At 48.3% G+C, this 16,187-nt stretch overlaps 1 pseudogene; it reads left to right on the forward strand.

Moving 5' to 3' along the window:
• The first annotated feature begins 1,520 nt into the window (after positions 1–1,520).
• Positions 1,521–16,187, forward strand: part of LOC137571091 (vomeronasal type-2 receptor 26-like) — an 87,621-nt pseudogene continuing 72,954 nt past the window's right edge.

Genomic DNA, 16,187 nt, shown 5'->3' on the forward strand with positions numbered 1-16,187 from the left:
AAAAATAACCATTAAAAAAAGTGTTTGCGAAAAATACATATTTTTTGGTGACTATTTTGCAGTTGATCCTCCTCCACCGTGCCACTGTCCGGGTTTTGGTACACTTTGTTCTCCTTACTTAAAGTGGACCCAAATTAAACATACAAGATTTCAGAAATAAAATCTATTTTCTAAATTATAATAATAAATAGCAGCCTTTTTTCAGCTGCATGATGACAAATATAAAATATTTTACATTTATTGGAGTAACCCCTCCCTTCCTTTCATATTGCCGGGACAGAATCCGGCAAACTGGTGGAGTAGGAGGTGTCTGGCAATGGAGGAATTGCTAATGGCTGCCACCTGTATAACCCTAGATATGAAAAGAGAAGGGTGAAAAGCATGCACTGAAATGCTCATAGGCTTGAAGGAGTGTTTATTTATCTTTGTATGTGTCAGAGTGGTGTAACTAAATATTTTTAATACAAAAAAAATGTTTGGTTTGGGTCCGCTTTAAATAATTCATGTCTGCAGAGATGTTGAGAAAGTTTTAACCTCTCTTGCGGTGCATTTCTGTCTGGATTCAAGCGGTAGGGTTTTTTTAAATAATTTTAGGCCACCAATTCTTAACCATCTCCCGACCGTGTCACGCCGATGGGCGTGGCCGCGGCGGCAGCCCCAGGACCGCCTAACGCCGATTGGTGTAAAGTCCTGGGGCTGGGATTTGCAGGAGATCGCGCGCATGGTGCGCGCGCATCTCCTGCTTGAGGGGCGGAGCTCTGCCCCGACTTATTAGACGGCGAAATCGCCGTCTATTTACATAGTGCAGCGCTGCGAGCAGCAGCAGCGCTGCACTGGGGACAGCCGTGTGACACGGCTGTCCCCCTGGGGGACTCGGAAGCGATCAGCTGTGATAGACAGACGGGGGGAGGGAGGGAGATTAATGCACAGAGGGGACATTTTTTTTTTAAAATGACACCGAAAATGTTTGTTTGTAACCAAACAAACATGCCTGGGGGTGATCAGACCCCACCAACAGAGAGCTCTGTTGGTGGGGGGAAAAGGGGGGGATCACTTCTGTGCTGTGTTGTGTGGCCCTGCAGCTAGTCCTTAAAGCTGCAGTGGCCATTTTCATTATAAAAGGCCTGGTCTTTAGGGGGGTTAATCACTATGGTCCTCAAGTGGTTAAGTCATAACTCACCATTATACAGTACATATATGAGTCCTGCTGAGCAGTGCTGATCGTCCACGGGACCCAGGATAATGCAGCACACGGCAGTATTTGCCAACCTGGGCTGAACTCGGGAATACCGCCAGGGGGGGGGGTTAAAGTTCGCCTGCCCATTAGCGTCTGTGGAGCCCACCGCGAACACCTGGTTCGTAAATGTTTGTGGAAAATTTGTAATCACGTTCGGGAACTCAAATTTTCATGTTCTCCACATCACTAATGTGCAGTTGCCTGAAACCAAGCTGGGGTTGGCAGTAATTACCGAGGTGACAGCGACACCCTGGAGGACAATGGAACTGCAGCTCTTGACCAGATGACTTTCAGAGGCTGGAAGAAGCCCAAGGTAAGCTTAATCTTTATTTTTATATTCTTTGAAGTAATTTCAAATTCATTTTTCTTTATTTTACAGATCAGCTATGGAGCTATGAGTCCGGTCTTTGATAACAGGTTCCGGTTTCCCTCATTTTACCGGACGGTTCCTGATGAGAGGGAGCAGCTAAAAGCCATCGTCCTCTTACTAAAGCATTTCGGCTGGAACTGGGTGGGAATTGTATCCTTTGATCACGAGGACAGCGAGAAGTTTATCGCCGAGCTGAGAAGCCTCCTGCTGCAGAACCAGATCTGTGCGGAATTTGCTATCAGTATTGATTTTGATTTGAATCAATGCAGGGACTTAAAATGCAAGCCCTACGGCACCATTTCAGTCATTGCACAATCAACTTGCAAAGTTGTCATTTTTTATAGCAGCTCAATCAAGCCTGGGATGTCTTACTTATTTGGCAGTACTCCTTTTTTAAAGAAAATAATAATATTTTATGGAATGTTAAGAATAAATGATAGATTTATTTTCAAGCACTCCGTGCATGGTTCTTTCTTGGTTGACCTGCCTAGAGGAGAGATCCCGGGACTGAAGGATTACTTGCTCAGTGCCGATCCTGAAAAATACCCAAACAATACCGTGTTACTGGATGTTTTCACACAGACCTTCAAATGTGCACCTGAAGCTCTCAGGAAAATTTCAAGCTTCAAGCCTCCTCCTTGTAGAGACAATCACAGCCTTCACTCCGCGGATCCCTCAAAATATGACGTGGAGAATTTCCGCTTGACTTTCAGGGTTTACGCTGCGGTTTATGCTCTGGCCCACGCCCTGCATGAGACACATCCACAGAGGAAGGAGGCAATAAATGAGACAGAAAGCCAATATTGGCCCCTACGACAGGTATTGTCACTATTATGGCTATCTTGCTCTCCCAAGTTCCAATCACCAGAAATGCTTCTGCATGCTCTATAATTCATTAGAATAACAGAGGACAGTTCCAAAGTGTACAATATATATGTTTTTCTTTCATCAACTTTACTTTTTTTTTGCTAAAAGGAGTTATCGGCCAAAAAAGACAACATGAGCTTTACTCACCTGGGGCTTTCTCCAGCCCTTTGCAGCTGACTGTCCCACACCGACCGTTCCGCTTCCCGCCGCTCTCACTGCACGGTGCAGGGGCCGACTGCAGGGTCGGCCTTACTGCGCCTGCGCAAACTGCCGCTGTCAGTAGTTTTGTGCCTGCGCAGTTTGCTGCGGACCACGTGGCCATGATTGACAGCGGTGGTTCACGCAGGTGCAGTAAGGCTGACCCCGAGGTTGGCCCCTGCACCATGCAGCGAGACTGGGAGAGCAGCGGGGAGCGGAACGGTTGGCGTGGGACAGTCAGCTGCAAGGGGATGGAGAAAGCCCCAGGTGAGTAAAGCTCATTTTGTCATTTTTGGCTGATAACTCCTTTAACGATAACCCAAATTGTACTTTTCCCTAAGGCTGGGTTCACATTGGGGCATGGGGCCTGATTCACAAAGCGGTGCTAACAGTTAGCACCCTGATGAAAAGCCCTTTATCATGCCTAAACTCAGTTTAGGCATGATAAGTTTAGGTGTGATACGTTTAGGTGTGATAAGTTTAGGCATGATAAGTTTAGGTGTGATAAGTTTAGGTGTGATAAGTTTAAGCGCCAACTGCGTTAGCACCACAGTGCACAGCTGATCAAAAGTTTTACGCTAGCAAGAATGGTGCACTTCGTATAAAGTTTAATGGCGCTGCTTTGCATGCGGGACTTTGCAAGCGATCTAAACTTATCTAAACTTAGCATGCCTAAACTTATCACACCTAAACTTATCATGCCTAAACTTATCACACCTAAACTGGCTTTTCACCAGAGTGGTGCAAAGGTTATCACGCCTAAAGTCTCTAACTGGGTTAGCACCGCTTTGTGAATCGAGCCCATTGTGTTGCGTTCCCTTTTAAACAGAAATGCAACACAACAGAATGGAGAGGTTGCACCGTATGTAGCAATAACATTCCTATAGTGCTTTTTACCCATAGGACTCAAATGGGTTGATTCACCATAACAAATGGCACATCTTATCAGAGTTAACATGCCTTATCAGAGTTAACCTGCTTTATCAGAGTTAATATGTCTTATCAGAGTAGCATAGAGAGCTCTATGGACTTATGCCTGCTAACTGGTATGATGAGAGCTCCACTTATCCTGCCCTGAGTCTCTTTGGGCCTGATTCACAGAGCGGTGCTAACAGTTAGCACCCTGGTGAAAAGCCCTTTATCACGCCTAAACTCAGTTTAGGCATGATAAGTTTAGGTGTGATAAGTTTAGGTGTGATAAGTTTAGGCATGATAAGTTTAGGTGTGATAAGTTTAGGCATGAAAAGTTTGAGCACCAACTGCGTTAGCACCGCAGTGCACAGCTGATCAAAAGTTTTGTGCTAGCAAAGTCTGGTGCACATCGCATAGAGTTTAATGGCGCTGCTTTGCGTGCGGGACTTTGCACGCTATCTACACTTATCTAAACTTAGCATGCCTAAACTTATCACACCTAAACTTATCACACCTAAACTTATCACGCCTAAACTGGCTTTTCACCAGCGTGGTGCAATGGTTATCATGCCTAAAGTCTCTAACTGGGTTAGCACCGCTTTGTGAATCGAGCCCTTTGAGTCCAATCAATTTAAAGAGGAACTCCAGTGAAAATAATGTAATAAAAAAGTGCTTGCTTTTTACAAGAATTCTGTATAAATGATTTAGTCAGTGTTTGCCCATTGTAAAATCTTTCCTCTCCCAGATTCACATTCTGACATTTATCACATGGTGACATTTTTACTGTGGGCAGGTTATGTAGCTGCTCCTAGCTGTTTTGGCTGTTAGAGACAGCTGTAAGCAGCTATTTCCTGTCTGTGAACATTGTTACATTGGCCTCAATTCACGGAGCATTATCAAACGTTTATCAAACACTTTATCAAACGTTTGATAATGTACCTCATGGGTAAAATCTCATTTTAAATTCACTAAGGTGTTATATATTTATCGAATGTTTTACCGATAAAACGTTCAACAAATATATAACACCTTAGTGAATTCAAAATGAGATTTTACCCATAAGGTACATTATCAAACGTTTGATAAAGTGTTTGATAAACGTTTGATAATGCTCCGTGAATTGAGGCCAATGTGGCAGTTTGCCCAGAGTACCGCGGTCCCAGAGCTTCTTGTGGGAGGGGTTCACCACAATATCAGTCATACAGCGCCCCCTGATGGGATGGTCTGTTTGTGAAATGCAATAGATTTGTCATGTAAAAGGGAGTATCAGCTACTGATTGGGATAAAGTTAAATTCTTGGTCGGAGTTTCTCTTTAAAGGACATTATACCCGCACTTTGATTGGCCCACTTGACAGGAAACTTGACAGGCAGCCTATTGGGCCAATCCCCATCTCTGCAGAGCTTGCCCTAGCACTGTGGTCATACAGATAATCGTTGATGGCTTTTTCTTGTTGGGGCAGGTGTTTAAACATGAGGGGCATTAAGCGTTGAGTTCCAGCGAGTCGGGCAGTCACAAATCAATCGCCTCACTGGCAGGTTCTTTCACCGCTGAACATCTGCAAAGCGCGCCATGGCTGTGTAGGAACACCTGAAATGGACACGTCTTCCTGGACTGCTTGGGGCTTATGTATTAACTTGTCCAAATTCAGTGCTGCCAACACATTGCTTCTGTTGTCACACATCACTTTGCTGATCTCCAGTGGTGCGGGGTCAGCCACTGATCCACCTGTTTGTTCTGAGCGGCCAGGAGTGCTGGTCCGGAGTGACTCTCAGCTTTCAGGCAAAACAGCCCCAGGACGGCATGACACCATCGTACCTCGGATGTGGAATAGGTCCTGTGGTGCTGGAGATGTGCACTTGTACTAGAAGAGGGCACAGCAGCAGCAGAGGATGACTCAACTGAGGATGATAGTGCAGAGGATAGGGGAGGAGAAGGAGGAGAAGAGGAAGTGACAGCAGGCCTGTCTGCCATTCATGGCGGTGTCACCCAGAGCCGGGACAAGGTCCTCCAGCACCCAAGGCTGAGACACCAAAGTGCGCCCCTCTATCCCTCCCACCCCAGCCATCACACACTGATTGCTATTAGACTAAGAGGCACCACAGGGCCCACAACCTCCCCAACACCTTAATATCTAGTTATCTGGCGTGCAGTCACTGCCATGTATCCCCTTTTCTTATTTCTTTCTGCTTCAAACACAATTAGGAATGACAGCTGAATGAATTCTGCGCCCCCTCCTACACTGCGCCCTGAGGCTGGAGCCTCTCCAGCCTATGCCTCGGCCCGGCCCTGGTGTCACCAACTCCACTGCAGAGCCACGCATTCCATGCTTGCCAAGTTTACCCAATGTGCCGTATAGGTTATATACCTGCTTGACCATGATTTACAGACCAGGTATCATTGGTTAGATGGACCCTTGCCCTGACACTGGCTGGCTTCAGGCCGATGATCGGGGAGCTGCGTGCTGGGAGAGAAGTCTTCTGCAGCACTGGCGTAACAATAGGGGATGCGACCCCTGCCATCGCGGGGGGGGGGCCGGGGCCCCCCTAGGGCTCGCTAAGGGACTTTTGTGGGGCAGGAGGTGTTGCAGCATAAGAGGAGAGTGTGGCAGATCGGTGGTGGAGGGGGGACATTACCCCCCCCCCCTCACCTCGGGCTCTCCTCTCAGCGCTCCCTCTCCTGCAATCATTGGTGCCAGCGGGCAGCAGCGGTGGTGGCGGCAGACTGAACACATTAAATGCTTACCTTGAGAAAATGTATGCGTGCTCAAACACCAAGTTTTAACCCTAGCAAGGCTTTGCAAATCTGGCCTAATTGGCTATTCATGAGGCAATGCTCATACAAATATGCATTTGCTTTCGCATGCCAAACTATGCAGGGTCAAAATTGAGAAGCCTCTCCGTGGTGCTCCTGGATAGTGCTGATGTAGCATGAACTAATTCCCGCAGGGCGACCGCTTTGCCCTGCATAGTTTGGCATGCAAAAGCAAATGCATATTTGCATGAGCATTGCCTTATGAATAGCCAATTAGGCCAGATTTGCAAAGCCAGACTTGCTAGGGTTAAACTTGGTGTTAGAGCATGCATACATTTTCTCATGGAAAGCAGACTGAACACATTACCTCCTTCTCGCTGGAGGTCTTCTGTTCTCTATGAGCTTCATGCAACTTCCCGTGTAAACAGGAAGTTGCTCTTAGAGAATGGAAGACCTCCGGCAAGAAGGAGGTAATGTGTTAAGCCTGCCGCCACCGCCGCCGCTGCTGCCCGCTGCCACCAATGATTGCAGGAGGAGGAGTGCTGAGAGTAGAGCCCGAGGTGAGAGAGGGGGGGGGGGGGTGTCCCACCGATCTGCCACACTCTCCTCTTATGCTTCGACCCCTCCTGCCCCTCAAAAATCCCTGAGCGGGCCCTGGGGGGGCTGGATTTTTTTTTTATGCAGGGGGGCCCTGGGATTTCTAGGTACGCACCTGTTCTGTAGGTAAGTAAATGTTTTTTATTTACAGGTGAACATTATTTTCTGGTGAAATGCTGCCCACTTTATGATTATTTTCTAGTGAAACGTTGCCACATTATATTATTTTATGGCGAAACACTGCCCAGATTGTGGTTATTTTCTAGTGAAACATTGCTGCAATATGATTATTTTCTGGTGAAATGCTGCCCACATTACGATTATTTTCTGGTGAAACATTGCTGAGTTACAATTATTTTCTGGGGAAAGATTGCCGCATTATGATTATTTTCTGGTGAAATGCTGCCCACTTTATGATTATTTTCTAGTGAAACGTTGCCACATTATATTATTTTATGGCGAAACACTGCCAAGATTATGATTACTTTCTAGTGAAACATTGCTGCATTATGATTATTTTCTATTGAAACGTTGCCACATTATATTATTTTATGGCGAAACACTGCCAAGATCATGATTATTTTCTAGTGAAACATTGCTGCATTATGATTATTTTCTAGTGAAACGTTGCCACATTATATTATTTTATGGCGAAACACTGCCCAGATTGTGGTTATTTTCTAGTGAAACATTGATGCATTATGATTATTTTCTAGTGAAACGTTGCCACATTATATTATTTTATGGCGAAACATTGCTGAGTTACAATTATTTTCTGGTAAAAGAGTGGGATATTAGGATTATGTTACAGTGAAACATTGGCATATAAAAATTATTTTCAGGGGGGGGGGGCACGGGGGACCTGGGGGGGCACAGGCTTTTTTACCTGGATTGACAAATGGCTAGAGGTCATTTTAACTCTATGATAGCACTATAGCTGGATGCGCAGCACGGTGGCATAGTGGTTAGCGCTGTTGCCTTGCAGTGTGGGTCCTCAGTTTGAGTCCCAGCCAGGTCAACATCTGCGAGAAGTTTGTACTGTATGTTCTCCCCATGTCTGTGTGGGTTTTCTCCACGCACTCTGGTTTCTTCCCACCTCTCAAAAACATACAGATACGATAATTGGCTTCCCCGTAAATAGGCTCTAGGCTGATGCATGCAATACATAGACATGGGACTATGGTAGGGACTAGATTGTGAGCCCCTCTGAGGGACAGTTAGTGACAAGACAATATTCTCTGTACAGTGCTGTGTAATATGTAGGCGCTATAAATACATAAATAAATAAAAAATAAATAAATAAAATGATTGAATATCTAGGCCTAATGTGTGTTTTTCCTGTTTCCAGATTAATAAGTATCTGAGGAGGACTCACATCACCACCAGCGGAGGAGAGGCGATACGTCTCGGTGAAGCAAACCACCAAGCCAAGTTTGATCTGCTAAATGTTATTATAACACCCAAGGGATCCATGTCACTGAATCCAGTTGGATATTTCCATCATGACGGGAGGGAAATGAGTCTCCAGATAGATACAAAAGCAATCCAGTGGAACCCAAAATTTACTCAGGTATTTAAAGCAAGGCTTTCCCATCTACAGATGTTGTTCCATTAGCAGTACCATAACAGATATTTTTGTAAAGATGCCACTCTTGTTAGTGTATAGGCAAAGTGTTCTGATATAAAGATTAGTGTTGGGCGAACATCTAGATGTTCGGGTTCGGGCCGAACAGGCCGAACATGGCCGCGATGTTCGGGTGTTCGACCCGAACTCCGAACATAATGGAAGTCAATGGGGACCCGAACTTTTGTGGTTTGTAAAGCCTCCTTACATGCTACATACCCCAAATTTGCAGGGTATGTGCACCTTGGGAGTGGGTACAAGAGGAAAAAAAAATTAGCAAAAAGAGCTTATAGTTTTTGAGAAAATCGATTTTAAAGTTTCAAAGGGAAAACTGTCTTTTAAATGCGGGAAATGTCTGTTTTCTTTGCACAGGTAACATGTTTTTTGTCGGCATGCAGTCATAAATGTAATACATATAAGAGGTTCCAGGAAAAGGGACCGGTAACGCTAACCCAGCAGCAGCACACGTGATGGAACAGGAGGAGGGTGGCGCAGGAGGAGAAGAAGGCCACGCTTTGTGAGACACAACAACCCCGGCCTTGCATGAGGGCAAGAAGCGTGCGGATAGCAGGCTTTGTACCGCCATGCAGTCATAAATGTAATAAAGATAAGTGGTTCAATAAACAGGGACCACGCGGCAACGCTAACCCAGCAGCAGCAGACGTGATGGAACAGGAGCAGGCGCAGGAGGAGAAGGCCACGCTTTGTGAGACACAACAACCCAGGCCTTGCATGAGGGCAAGAAGCGTGCGGATAGCAGGCTTTGTACCGCCATGCAGTCATAAATGTAATAAAGATAAGTGGTTCAATAAACAGGGACCACGCGGCAACGCTAACCCAGCAGCAGCAGACGTGATGGAACAGGAGCAGGCGCAGGAGGAGAAGGCCACGCTTTGTGAGACACAACAACCCAGGCCTTGCATGAGGGCAAGAAGCGTGCGGATAGCAGGCTTTGTACGGCCATGCAGTCATAAATGTAATAAAGATAAGTGGTTCAATAAACAGGGACCACGCGGCAACGCTAACCCAGCAGCAGCAGACGTGATGGAACAGGAGGAGGCGCAGGAGGAGAAGGCCACGCTTTGTGAGACACAACAACCCAGGCCTTGCATGAGGGCAAGAAGCGTGCGGATAGCATGCTTTGTACCGCCATGCAGTCATAAATGTAATAAAGATAAGTGGTTCAATAAACAGGGACCACGCGGCAACGCTAACCCAGCAGCAGCAGACGTGATGGAACAGGAGCAGGCGCAGGAGGAGAAGGCCACGCTTTGTGAGACACAACAACCCAGGCCTTGCATGTGGACAAAAAGCGTGCGGATATAGCAGCAATGCTTTTTGCCGCCATGCAGTCATAAATGTAATACAGATGAGAGGTTCAATAAACAGGGCCCGGAAACGCAACACCATCCCAGATGTTCATTGGTCATGTTACTTGGTTGGGGTCCTGGAGTGTTGCGTAGTCATTTCCAATCCAGGATTGATTCATTTTAATTTGAGTCAGACGGTCTGCATTGTCTGTAGAGAGGCGGATACGCCGATCTGTGACGATGCCTCCGGCAGCACTGAAACAGCGTTCCGACATAACGCTGGCTGCCGGGCAAGCCAGCACCTCTATTGCGTACATTGCCAGTTCGTGCCAGGTGTCTAGCTTCGATACCCAATAGTTGAAGGGTGCAGATGGATGGTTCGACACAGCTACGCCATCTGACATGTAGTCCTTGACCATCTTCTCCAGGCGATCGGTGTTGGAGGTGGATCTGCACGCTTGCTGTTCAGTGGGCTGCGGCTGCATGGGTGTCAGAAAATTTTCCCACTCCAAGGACACTGCCGATACCATTCCCTTTTGGGTACTAGCTGCGGCTTGCGTTGTTTGCTGCCCTCCTGGTCGTCCTGGGTTTGCGGAAGTCAGTCTGTCTGCGTACAACTGGCTAGAGGAGGGGGAGGATGTCAATCTCCTCTCTAAAGTCTCCACAAGGGCCTGCTGGTATTCTTCCATTTTGACCTGTCTGACTCTTTCTTCAAGCAGTTTTGGAACATTGTGTTTGTACCGTGGATCCAGAAGGGTATAAACCCAGTAATTGGTGTTGTCCAGAATGCGCACAATGCGTGGGTCACGTTCAATGCAGTCTAGCATGAATTGAGCCATGTGTGCCAGAGTCCTACCAGAATCCTCATCATCCTCTTGTGAGCGTTGTGATAGTTGTTGTGATGCATCATAGTCGTCACCTTCCTCCTGGTCTGCTTCTGCTGACCATTCGCGTTGAATTGTGGAAGTCCAACGTGCACCGCTCTGGCCCTCGTCAGTGGTGGCATGAAATTCCTGCTCCAACTCCAGCTGTTCCTCCTCCTCTTCTTCGTCATAGCTGCTGGGGCCAGCGTTCCCTGAGGCGGATGGCCTGATGTTGGTACCATCACGCTGATCGTTTTCTCCTTCAGATTCCCCCAGTTGCATCATGACAGCTGTTTCCTTGATTTTTAACATCGACCTCTTCAGTAAACACAGCAGTGGTATGGTAATGCTGACTGAAGAGTTGTCACTGCTCACAAGCAACGTGGATTGCTCAAAATTTTGGAGGACTTGGCAGAGGTCCAACATGTTGGCCCAATCGGATCCACAGAAGCTTGGCAGCTGGCCGGATGCGCCTCGGTACTGCGCCGTCATGTACTGGACCACTGCACTCTTCTGCTCGCAAAAGCGGGCTAGCATGTGCAGCGTAGAATTCCAGCGCGTAGGGACATCACACAGCAAGCGATGGTGGGGGAGATTGAAGCGCTCCTGCATCTTGGCGAGTGCCCCCGAAGCAGTACTGGAATTTCTACAATGTTTGGACACTCGACGCACCTTCAACAGCAGATCGGGCACGCCTGGGTATGTCCTCAGGAACCGCTGAACTACTAGGTTCATCACGTGCGCCAGGCAAGGGATGTGTGTCAGCTTAGCCAACCTTAAAGCGCGAATGAGATTACTCCCATTATCACACACAACCATGCCCGGTTTCAGGTCCAGCGGTGCCAGCCACAAATCCGTCTGTTCCTTTATTCCCCTCCAAATTTCCTCCCCTGTGTGCTGCTTATCCCCAAGGCAGATTAGCTTCAGCAACGCTTGCTGACGCATGCCAACAGCTGTGCTGCACTGCTTCCACGATCCTACTGCTGCTGGGTTAGCGTTTCCGGATGAGGTACAGCTTTGAGATGCGTTGGAGGAGAAGGAGTCAGAGAGGTAGGTGCTGCTGTTATCCAGTGGGAGGGACGGCGGTGCAGCTGTTTGTGGCGTGGGCAACACCCGTGCCGTAGCAGGTGAGGAATCGCTGCCAGGCTCCACAAGGTTCACCCAGTGCGCGGTAAGGGAGATGTATCGACCCTGGCCGAACGCACTCGTCCAGGTGTCAGTGGTGAGGTGAACCTTGCAGGCAACGGCATTCTTCAAGCTTCGGGTTATTTTGCTGACCACGTGCTCATGCAACTCAGGCACTGCAGAGCGTGCAAAGTGGTAGCGGCTGGGAACCACGTAACGTGGGATGGCCACTGACATCATGCCCTTGAAGCTGTTTGTCTCCACCAATCGATATGGCAGCATTTCGCAGGCCAGAAGCTTGGCTATGCTGGCTGTTACTGCCACGGCCCGGGGGTCATTTGCTGGCAATTTCCTCTTGCGCTCAAACATCTCCGACACAGACAACTGAACCGTAGCGCTGCACACGGAAGGGCTGTTGGTTGTTGTGTTTGATGAACACTGGGAGACCTCAAGAGCACTACTCCGGAAAGTGACAGTGTCAGCGTCGTCTGATGTTTGTGAATGTTGTGAACCACGCAATGGCTGGGCTACTGCTGCTGCTGAGGCGGGTCTGGTGAACCCAAGGGAGGCAGTGTTGTTTCTGGTACCCTGTCCTGACGCGTTTGCCCAAAGAGTGGGATGTTTGGATAGCATGTGACGGCTCATGCTGGTGGTGGAGAGGTTGTTAATATTTTTCCCCCTGCTCAGGCGGGTCTTGCACACCTTGCAAATCGCCATGGTAACATCCTCAGTGCAGTCTTCAAAGAAAGCCCAGACTTTGGAGCACCTGCCTCCTTGCTGGCGATTTCTGTTTGCTCCTCTTTTGCCTCTCACTTGAACTTCCACGCTTGTGGTGCCTGAAATTGCGCGCCGCCTACCTTGTGGCACAAGGCGAACTCGTGCAGCAGTGTGTTCTTCAACAGACTCATCTGTGCTGCTGCTACGACGGCGATGTTCTCGTTCACAAACAAAATCTGGGTCTCTGTCCACATTGTCCATACCCTCCTCTTCCATCTCCTCAAACTCGTCATATGTCATTGTGGGCCACCGCCGTGGAGTAGAGCTCCCCACAACAACCTCTGCGCAGCACACTCCAACGTCGTCTTCCAGATCTTGTCGGCCGACCTCCTGCAATTGCAACCCCTCCTGCCCAAATTGCTCTGGGATTTGGGTTTCCGAGTCCTCTTCGGACTCGCCTCGTATTTCAGTGCGCGGTACATTTCCCACAGTTAACGGTTGTGAATCCAGGCACAACATTTCTGGCTGTTCCTCCATTGACCTTTGAAAGGTGGAAGTTTGTTGGGCTGGGAATAGCTCCTGCGAATACCCCATTGTGTCCTGAGGTAATTCATCGGACTGGTTATCTGGCAGTTGTGTGCGTGGTGTCGCTGCCGGTTGTGTCAGCTTTGTGCCCACTGGCTCCTTGTAACTGGCTGAGGACTCGGACCTCGTGCGTGATGTGCTGGTGCTGCTTAACCCACTGCTGGACGCTTGAGAGGTCATCCAAGTAATTATCTGGTCCTGTTCTTTTGGATTTGTGAGGGTTGTTGTCCTGGACAACATGGGTGGTATTGAGTGGGTTTTCTTGGGTGCTCCCCTGTGGCCTGTACGTGAACCGTCAGGGGAAACACCTCTTCCCTTGCCCCTCCCTCTTTCACCGGATTTCTTCCTCATTTCACTTATCCTTACAGTACACGCTGACTGGCAGCAGTACAGTGGCAGTACAGAAATGCTATACAGTACCACTATTCCCAGCAGCGACACAGAGCACAATGCTATACAGTGACGGGTGAGCGGTGTACCACTATTCCCAGCAGACACAGAACAGTGAACAGAATGCTATATAGTGTGGCTGAGCGAGCGGTGTACCACTATTCCCAGCAGACACAGAACAGTGAACAGAATGCTATATAGTGTGGCTGAACGAGCGGTGTACTACTGTTCCCAGCAGACACAGAACAGTACACAGAATGCTATATAGTGTGGCTGAACGAGCGGTGTACTACTGTTCCCAGCAGACACAGAACAGTACACAGAATGCTATATAGTGTGGCTGAACGAGCGGTGTACTACTGTTCCCAGCAGACACAGAACAGTGAACAGAATGCTATATAGTGTGGCTGAGCGAGCGGTGTACCACTATTCCCAGCAGACACAGAACAGTGAACAGAATGCTATATAGTGTGGCTGAGCGAGCGGTGTACCACTATTCCCAGCAGACACAGAACAGTAAACAGAATGCTATATAGTGTGGCTGAGCGAGCGGTGTACCACTATTCCCAGCAGACACAGAACAGTGAACAGAATGCTATATAGTGTGGCTGAGCGAGCGGTGTACCACTATTCCCAGCAGACACAGAACAGTGAACAGAATGCTATATAGTGTGGCTGAGCGAGCGGTGTACCACTATTCCCAGCAGACACAGAACAGTGAACAGAATGCTATATAGTGTGGCTGAGCGAGCGGTGTACCACTATTCCCAGCAGACACAGAACAGTGAACAGAATGCTATATAGTGTGGCTGAGCGAGCGGTGTACTACTGTTCCCAGCAGACACAGAACAGTACACAGAATGCTATATAGTGTGGCTGAACGAGCGGTGTACTACTGTTCCCAGCAGACACAGAACAGTACACAGAATGCTATATAGTGTGGCTGAACGAGCGGTGTACCACTATTCCAAGCAGACACAGAACAGTGAACAGAATGCTATATAGTGTGGCTGAGCGAGCGGTGTACCACTATTCCCAGCAGACACAGAGTGGCAGTAAACAGAATGCTATATAGTGTGGCTGAGCGAGGTACACAGAGTGGCAGTAAACAGAATGCTATATAGTGTGGCTGTGCAAGCGGTGTACTACTATTCCCAGCAGACACAGAGTGGCAGTAAACAGAATGCTATATAGTGTGGCTGAGCGAGGTACACAGAGTGGCAGTAAACAGAATGCTGAGCGAGCGGTGTACTACTATTCCCAGCAGCGACACACAATGACTGGGGGGGACCCTGGCTAGCGTGGCTGGAGCGCGAACTACCCTGCCTGCCTACCCAAAGCTAAACCCACAGACAAATGGCGGAGATATGACGTGGTTCGGGTATTTATTTACCCGAACCACGTGACAGTTCGGCCAATCAGAGCGCGTTCGGGTCCGAACCACGTGACCCGTTCGGCCAATCACAGCGCTAGCCGAACGTTCGGGGAACGTTCGGCCATGCGCTCTTAGTTCGGCCATATGGCCGAACGGTTTGGCCGAGCACCGTCAGGTGTTCGGCCGAACTCGAACATCACCCGAACAGGGTGATGTTCTGCAGAACCCGAACAGTGGCGAACACTGTTCGCCCAACACTAATAAAGATCACGTGTTTTCTTCTTTCTAACCCCACAATTCACAATCACATGTCTCAAATGTCCTAAAGCTTCCTCTGTGGTTTCTCCCGCCACCTCATCTAGTTTGCGTTCTGCCTTGCTGATTTCATATAAAAAAGACTACTTGCCCCCCCCCCCCCCCCCATCACCTTAATTGATGACCACATAGTTTGTGCACATCCGTACTCCCCCTGCCTGGCCTGTTATCATTAAACCTCCTTTTTTTTTTACAACCATTTATTTTATTACCACTATGGCTATCATTCATAAAGCATTTCCGCATGCGGAAATGCTGAAAACAGTTGAATTTACCGACCACTTAGCAAAGTGTTTATTCATAAAGTCTGTTTCGGCATGAAAAGCTGACATTCCCGAGCAGAGCGATAAATTACCGCCTTGTGCGGTGATTATGTTAACAAATGTCCCCATAAATCAATTCCTAAAGATTAGAGCAAGCGGTGTCAGCACGGAGATTACCGCTCCCTTTGAAGTAGCGATAACCATGCGGAGAACAGCTAAGCTAATGAGACAGACCCCCCAGGCAGCTGCAGAGAGATCAGAGCAGACAAGGCATCCCAGAATACCAAGGCTGTGTTTTTTAACCCCTTGGGTACCTGTTTTCAGATATATTTCACATCAGAAAGCCTGGCATGCGTAACATTTCTGGAACTTCCTCTAATGCTGGGGATACACGGTACGTTTCTGTACTGTGTATAGAGCAGCTGGCCCGATCACACTGCTCGACCCCCGCCCGCCCGATCCCCGCTGCCTGGAATTGAGCGCTGATAAGGAAGCGCCGGCGGGGACGAGTGGTAATCGATCCGCACGCACGCTGATGCGGCGGGGCTCGATCCGGCGGCTAATCGGCCACCGGATCGACCCGTGTATTACCAGCATATGTCGTGGCAAATAAATAGATTACATTTTGTTGGAGAGCGAGGAGAACGCCAGCGCATACCACTAAGGCTGCATCTGAAATGACCACC

This window comes from Hyperolius riggenbachi, chromosome 4 (assembly GCF_040937935.1).
Source record: "Hyperolius riggenbachi isolate aHypRig1 chromosome 4, aHypRig1.pri, whole genome shotgun sequence".
Lineage (NCBI taxonomy): Eukaryota > Metazoa > Chordata > Amphibia > Anura > Hyperoliidae > Hyperolius > Hyperolius riggenbachi.